This window comes from Ursus arctos, chromosome X (genome assembly GCF_023065955.2).
Source record: "Ursus arctos isolate Adak ecotype North America chromosome X, UrsArc2.0, whole genome shotgun sequence".
Classification (NCBI taxonomy): Eukaryota; Metazoa; Chordata; class Mammalia; order Carnivora; family Ursidae; genus Ursus; species Ursus arctos.
In genome coordinates, this window is record NC_079873.1 from 9,650,167 (window position 1) to 9,658,219 (window position 8,053).

Consider the following 8,053-nt stretch of genomic DNA (forward strand, 5'->3'; position numbering starts at 1 on the left):
AACTTGCTCGTGGGTCACAGCTTCCACAAACGTCCGCAAGTCCGCTCTCTGACAGGAGAGCTGCCTGTGCGCTCGAGCTGAGCAGAAGCAGTGACCTAGTTCACCGGCCTGCTCGCCAGGGCAGAACGCCCGACGTTTATCAAAAGTGAAAACTCGTTCTCCAATAAACGCCTTACTTGGCAGAACCTTCTCTCCACCTCTCTGTGACAGGAAATCCAGGGTAATGAGCAGGTAGGGAGCCCATGTATTGCCTCGGTTCTTGAAACCCAGAGACAACGTGTTGGAGGACCCACCCTCTCAGCCCAGGGATCTTGCAGACCTTTGCCTGGGGGCCCCCCAAGACTGGATTTCCGACGGCAGGCTGCTGCGAGTCCGTGGGCCCAGGACTAACACACCCACTCCTGTCGGCTTTCACCGCCGTGTGTGGACAGGGTCTCCAGGGGGAAGGAAGGCCTTGCTCCAAAAAAAAAAAAGTCAACATTGGGGTGCAGTTTATTTTATAAGGAAAATTAAGGCAGAATCTCTCTACCAAGCCAAGGCCAGAGCAATGCTTAGGGATTTTGAGCTCATGAGATTACAGGGGACACTTAAACGACCACCACATCAAAGAGCTGCCCCCCCAGGGTCTGATGTCATTGGCCTCATCTGGGCGCTTTATTTTTTTGAGCACTCCCAGGTGATTCCAATCTGCCGCCAACGTTGAAAACCTGAAAACCATTGAGTTAGACTTTGAAAGTCCATTTTATTTTATTTATTTTTATTTTTTTATTTGTACTTTACTTGGCACTGATTTTCTGCCTGAAGTGGGAAGAGGGAAAATTGAGGTGGTTGATTCAAGGCTTAAGAAATCAAATGGACCAGTCCAAAGCCGCGGAGAAAGTCCGAGGTGTGGCCGGGCGGAGAAATCAGGACTGCAGCAGGAAAGCTCTTGGAGTGGGCTCCTCACTTACTGGACTTCTTTATTGCTCTGCAAAAGCCACGGCAATTGTCCTGAAAGAGCCAGAAAGACGCAGTTGCAGATCAATTTCTCTAAGGCGGGTGGTCCTCAAGTAGATCAGCTGGAGGGGCTTGATAAAACACTGATTGCTCAATCCCACCCCCAGAATGGCAGGTTCTCTAGGCGGGGAGACACCAGAAAATGTAGATTTCCAACCAGATCCCAGGTGATGCTGCTGGCCCCGGAAGGTAAGGAAAAAGAGAATTATTTCAAATGAAAACTCAGCAGAAAGCAGCCGGTGTTTGCAGCGAGCACCCACCGTGTGCTAGCACCAGGCCACACCTGGGGGTCCAGAGGAGGGGCCGGAACTCCTGCCCCCCATAGCTTGACTGTCTAGAGACCGAGACCCAGAGTCCCTGGAGAGGACTTCCAGTTTCTTTTTGGAGATGGACAGGGCTAAAGAAAGCATGGCTCACGCCATTACTATATCGAACACACAGACAAGCTGCAAGTTCAAACTTCCCTTGAATCTGTCAGACACCTGGGGCTGTGTGGCGAACAACTAACCCAGAATGGAAGAACGGACGGACATCTGCAGCAACAGACGGGACGTAAGCCCTTACTTCCTTGGGGCAGATGCTATAAGAATTTGCTAGAATTTTTTTTTTAAGTTTTTTAAAATGATTTTTGTGGAGGTCCTCTGTGGGTTTTGGGCCACAATTTGAAATTCATTTTGAAACAAGATCCCCAGTTTTGCCCCTTCCAGTTTCCCCAAATGATAGCCGGGCCATAGGGTAGGAGTGATGGGGGGAAATATGAAAAGCCCCCAAACCTTCTGTTGTATCAGGGTCCTTCAAGCCAGGAATGAAACTGGATGAGTTTGAGCAGTGGAAGGAAGCCTGTAGTTTGGGGTGCCAGAAGGGCCAGCTGGAGGAAGCCCAGTCAGCAGCACCCACACGGATTGCTGCCAATGTTATTTGTGCTGACAAGCTACGCCAAGTATGGATCAACAAGGATGCTTTTTACCAGCAATGTCTACCACTGGTGGGCGTGCCCCTTTGCAGATGGCGGGGACGTCCTTAGAGCTTTTCTCTCCCGACACTGTTTGCTTTCTAGCACCATCCCATGTACGGCCTCGCAGTAAATCCAGCCTGCGTCCTTACAATAAAAGAAGTCGAGTAAGTGTAGATTCTTAAAAATTGCCAATCGCTGGGCAACTCCTGTAACTTTTTCTATACATAAAAGTTTTAGCCTTGGATGTCTGAGAGAAATCTGGAATGTTATTGGAAGCTCTGGAATCTGAAAATATTTTTACTGGACTTTCTGAATTCTTTAACACAAAGCCCATGAAAGTATATCATTTTTCTTTCCTGGGGATTTTTGGATAACATAAAAGAATTTCATGGAAAAAATGTTCATCTTCCAGAAAATGCTAATAACCATTTGCTGCTTCTCAACGAGAGGCCAATAGATTTGCTACTTCTCAACAAGAGGCCGATAGAACTAACTGGAGAAGGGAAGGGCAATTCTTCATCTCCTTTATGCTCCTTATTCATTTGTATCTTATTCTTCATGACTTTCAGGATTTTTCTCTGTCTCTCTGTAGCCCATACTCACTGGAAAGATACCCGACTCAGCTCTTCTTCTCAGAATTTGTGTGGACGATTTTTACTTCCTGTGAATCTTTTATTGCCTAAACCATCCTTTTTCTACCACACAGCTTGGCCCACATACTGGGAACCGGGGTGGGGGGAGATGTAGGCCCTAAATTAAGAAATGTTCTCTCTTTAGTTGTCAACATAAAATAAACTTTCTAGAATTTCCAGGAATTCATCAGTAATCTATGGTGAATTCTTGGTATTTTCCTGGAATCATTCATTTCCACTCATCCTCCCTTCAAGCTAAATGCATCGTTTAGAGAGGAACCAAACCCATTTTCCAAATATCTGGAGTTGTGAGTCTTCTACACTCTACGCTCAAACGGAAATATTGACTAACTGTCCCATACACGGTCGCCGCCCTTGCCAGCCTTGGTTTGGATCTGCCAAAGGAGTCTCACATCTAGAATCTTTAAACTGCACAGTTGTGACCCTATTCCCAGTTCCATATTCTGGGCCCCACATAAACCGCCCAACATACAGATTCACATTTAATTTGAGAACTCTCTTGGAACTGGCCAACTTCTCCCCACCAGCAATTAAATCAGGTCCAAATCGGGTATCCTGAGCTGGCATCGACTTCAAGTTGACCCTTTGTGTCTACGCCCACCTTAACGCCAGTACTGAGTTGGTACGCAAGATCGAGGTGCCACAAAATAGGCCTGGGCTGAAAACACCTGGAATAACTGGCCACCCCCCACGTTTCCTTGGCATTGGCTTACCATTTGGGTTGAAGAAGGTGATCTTTGTGAGTGACCAGCCAAAGCAAAGCATGACATGTGATTTCTTTCCCACGGACATTCACATGGATTTCTAAAAGTGCTTACATACTCCAGAACGAAAAGCTTCATGTCCCAGGAGAATAAATATATCTCCCCCCCCCACACACACACAGTCACTCACACATACTCACACAAATAAGTGACAGAAGAGTATCACCGCACAGGAAAGGGATTACGTTAATGAAACGCTAAACCAAGTATCGGTGTCCATTTGTTCATTCTTGTTAGGATTAAACTGAAAGCTGTTTATCTGCCGCTAGTCGCTCAGGGATAGATCTTGGCTTTACTTTTGAAAGAGATTCTTGGCACAGTTTCATTGTTAGGGATACAGGATCCGAGACAAAAAAGAAATTGTCCTGAAGGAGTATAAAAGAGTTATGGTCCTCAGATCTTTATCTGTCTCGATGTTCGGAAAACTTGCTTCGAGAGCAATAACACGGGGCTGGAGTAGAAGGATGGGCAGGAAGGGGAAGCTGAGACAGCCGCCAGGAAGCTGGGGGCTAGCAGCTCTTGTCTTTTCCTGAGCAGGGGAATACAATTAGACAAGAGTTATAAATACATGAGTGTAAAACCACAGTGTGTCTGAGCAGAGCGGGATGGTGCTGAGTCCATATTGCTTGTGTGGAGGGACAACTGAAATTCATTCACGGAAAGTTCATGAAGACCAAGTTACTGCACTCAGCATGGCGTTGGTCCCTAACATGGTCTTCCCCAAGTTGTATCAGGTCTCCCTCTCCATCAGTTTCCACTGAACCAGCAGAGCGAGCACCAACTTCTCCTGATTTCTGCTTTTCAACCTTAAACCGAGGTGTGCTTCGTGGTGACAACAGCTCTGAACCAAAGGCCACAAGGACAACCTTGCAGGCCTGAGTGGCACATCCACCTGGCTTCATCTTTATGTGGAAGTCCTCGTTTATGCCTTCTCTCTTGGCTCTTGCTCCAAACCCAGTCACTGTAAACTATACAACATAGCTGTTTATACTTCACTTTTTAGAATCAGAGTGAAGGCGGGGCGCCTGGGTGGCTCAGTGGGTTAAACGTCTGCCTTCGGCTCAGGTCATGATCTCAGTGTCCTGGGATCCAGCCCCACATTGGACGCCTTGCTCAGCGGGGAGTCTGCTTCTCCAACCACCCCCCTGCCCCCAGTCATGCTCTCGCTCTCAAATAAATGAATAAGAATCTTAAAAAAAAAAAAAAAAAAGAATCAAAGTAAAGGCAACAGCCATCTTAGACTTTTGCTCTTTCAATATAGACATCATAAATATGAACTCCTTCTTGTGTGTGTTTGCTTTTCGCTCGGGGCCTGTCGCTGTCCAAATGTGTGAAGAGTATGTCTTAATGGGGAAAATTACTACTAAAAAGAGTCTTCGGGTCAGTTTTTTCCACCACCCGATGGATAAAAATGCTCAGAGTGCATTAAAATCAGTTTGATCATTTATCAAAATTATTGACTCCGTGATACACTAGACACCATCCTGGGCACTGGGCACAATGCAGCAAATAAAATAGGACAGAAATCCCTGCTCGCCTGAAATTTATATTCCAGTGGTGATATAGGGAAAGATGAAAGAAGGGAAGAGGATGGGGAAAGCCAGCGGTCACGGCGATAGGGCGATTTTATCGAGGTCGGTGATGTTTGAGCAAAGAACTGAAGGAGAAAAAGGGAGACAAGTGGATGTGTGGGGCAGCGGATTGCTGGAAAAGCAAGTAGTGAGCATGAAGGCCATGCAGGAGAAGGCGGCCTGGTGCAGGTGCGTGGAGGGGGGGTGCGGGGGGGGGGGTGCGGGGTGCTGCAGGGAGTGAGGGAGGAGGGGAAGTAGCATGTGAAATAACAATTAACATTTCAAAAAAGTGTTCTTTCTCAATGTGATTCTTAACCAAATTACTTTTCTGATTTTTCCTTCTCCATCCTGACAAGATAAATGACTTGAGGTGTCAGCTGTATTATCACTAGAAATATTAGAAATTATAATAAGGCTGTGCTATCTCATCTACTTTCCAGCATTACATTGATTATTATCCTAATCATGATAATCTCCACTGTGACCACCAGGAACGCAGGGGCTCCACGGTTTACATCCTCTCATTTGCCCCCGCAATAATGCCTGGGTAACTGTTATTTCCCATTTCGCAGATAGAGAAATTTTTCAGATGAGTCGGTGACTTGCCTAAAACCGCTCAGCGAGTAAACGCTGGTGGAGCGCGGATTAGAAACTCGGTATTATGTTAGCTCAGTACTACACACTGCATTCAGTATACCAGCTCATACCCTCTATACTCTTTCCTTTCAAAAGGAAACATTTGTAGCTGGAAAAGATGGGTTTACCAAATAAGGACAGAGTAAACTGAACAATGACATTTATTTCAGTGTTCTGTATCATCGTGAAAAATGAGAAACAACCTGCGAGTCCAATAATGAGAAATGGATAAGTATGGTGGGCTGAATAATGGCCACCCTAGGAGGTCCGAGTCCTAATTCCTGGGACCTGTGAGTATGTCGCCTCACAGGGCAGAGGGGAGGGGGACTGGGCAGGGCCAGTGTAAGGCTGCAGGTGGGATTAAGATTGCTAATCAGGGAGATTATCCAGAGGCCCCCCTGCAATCATGAGTGTCCTTAAAAGTAGAAGTGGAAGAAAGGCACAGAGAGAGGCCATGTTGTTGGCTTTGAACTTGGAGGAAGGGCCACAAGCCGAGGAACTCACGTGTCTTTTAGAAGCTGCAGAGGGCAAGGAAATATTCTTTCTGGAGCCTCCTGAAGGAACGCAGCCTCGTGGATGCCTGGGCTTCAGCCTGGTGAGGCCCATGTTGGACTGCTGACCTCCAGAGCTGTCAGATAAATCATCCATGTGTTGATTTTTTAAAAAAGATTTTATGTATTTATTTCAGAGAGAGAGAGAGAGCAGGAGCAGGGGGGCAGAGGGAGAGGGAGAAGCAGAGTCCGACATGGGGCTCGATCCCAGGACAGTGGGATCATGACCTGAGCCGAAGGAAGACGCTTAACGGACCGAGGCACCCAGGCGCCCCAAATCCATGTGGTTTAACCTGTTCCGTTTGTGCTAATTGTTACAGCAGCGATAGAAAACTAATATAGCAAGTCAGTATGGACTGCGTACTTCAGGGTCTGTCTTGCACGCATTTCAATACTTATGAGGTCTAGGTGGTAACACGGAACAGTTTTAGGATCTACGTTTAAAAAGCATTACACAGACGTGTACACACAGGGTGGTTAAAGTTATGCTTGGAAAACAGAGACAAAAACTAGTTCGGTGGCTGTAAAATGTGGGAGAAATTTGGCAAAAATGTGAACAATGGGTAATGTGAGTGGTGAAATGGCGCCGATTCAGTTTTCTTTCAGATTTTATACATTTTTCAAATTTCCTTTACGGGCCTGTATGGAGAAAATATGAAAATGAAGTTGGAGGTTGATTTATGAAAGTAAAAATCCCATTCAGAGAACCGTAATGATATATGTTGCCCAGACAGAACGCTATCGATCATGACATCGGTGGGAAAATCGCATATTCTTTCCTATGTTATCTAGGAAGCCATATGGAGAAACAGTTATCGTTTTAGCAGCTGGTACCAGAATTTCTAGGTAGGGAGAGACCTGCCTTAATTGAGAAGTTGAAAAGAAGCTTTAGCAAGGTCTCAGGAGAGAAGGCAGCCCTCAGGCCTGCGTGTCGCATCGCATAGTAGAGAGGGAGCTGGAGGAGCAGGGGGACCGAGGCCTTTTGGGGATGGGGTCAGAAGAAGGTGGGGTTGGAAGAAGATCTTTGAAGGAAAACACATACCCACAGCGTGTTTTCGAAGGAGCTCAGTGTGTCGTAGATCGGGTAGCTCCTCGTCACCCCAAATCTTCAGCAAAACTGTGACTTACCCACAGTGGGTTGGATTTCAGGGGGAAACGCTATTAAGATGCGTGAGGCCCGGGTCGATGGGGAGAGAGAGCTGAGATCTGAATCCCATGTCCCTTCAAGATGCGGTTGGTGTGCCTACCCTGTGCGTGACGAAACAGCAAGTGTTTACAGGGCATTTCCTATATAAAACCATCTTAGAAGCCAGCCCTTGGATTCCCTGGGATCTGTGCCAGCTTGTTGCAAAGCAACCACGACCCGGATTCCCGAGGAGCCGATGGAAGGCTCCCCACTGCTGTTCCCCAGGCTCCGAACAGCTACTCACTCTCCGGCGTGAGGTGGTTTCAGAGCCAGGAACCTGCAGTTATTCCGAGGAGTCGTGGCACTCAGGCTATCTTCAAAAGCCCAGAAGATGCTGGGAAGGGGAGGTTGTTAGAGAACCCGTGGAGGATTCTACAGCCCCCAGGGTGCTCGTGAGAGCTGAACAAACTTAACTCCCCTAGACACTCCAGAAACAGTTCGGAACTCCTGAGATGCCCATGATTGAAAACAAGGAGCCTTCCCTAGAGATTCTTTGGGTCAAATCCATCTTCGTTCACAGTGGTCTCTCCAGAGTGGCAATGGCTTCTTAGGTTTTCTCCAGTCCTCTTTGGAGGGCTCAATGCACCAGAACTCCCTTGGGATCAGATGGTATCCCAGAGGTGTAGTGTCTGCAGTGGGTGGCCAAATTTGTCGCCAAAAATGTGGGGAAGTAGCAATGGTAATACCAGCGCGTGTGTGTGTGTGTGTGTGTGTGTGTGTGTGTGTGTGTGTGTGTTCATG

At 47.0% G+C, this 8,053-nt stretch overlaps 1 long non-coding RNA gene across 1 annotated transcript; it reads right to left on the bottom strand.

Moving 5' to 3' along the window:
• Window positions 1-802: 802 nt before the first annotated feature.
• Window positions 803-7,371, bottom strand: LOC130543343 (uncharacterized). Its single transcript, XR_008958638.1, has 3 exons — window positions 7,169-7,371; window positions 6,080-6,203; window positions 803-990 (listed from the first exon to the last, which is right to left on the bottom strand). It is a non-coding gene; the product is annotated as an uncharacterized LOC130543343 (long non-coding RNA).
• Window positions 7,372-8,053: the final 682 nt, after the last annotated feature.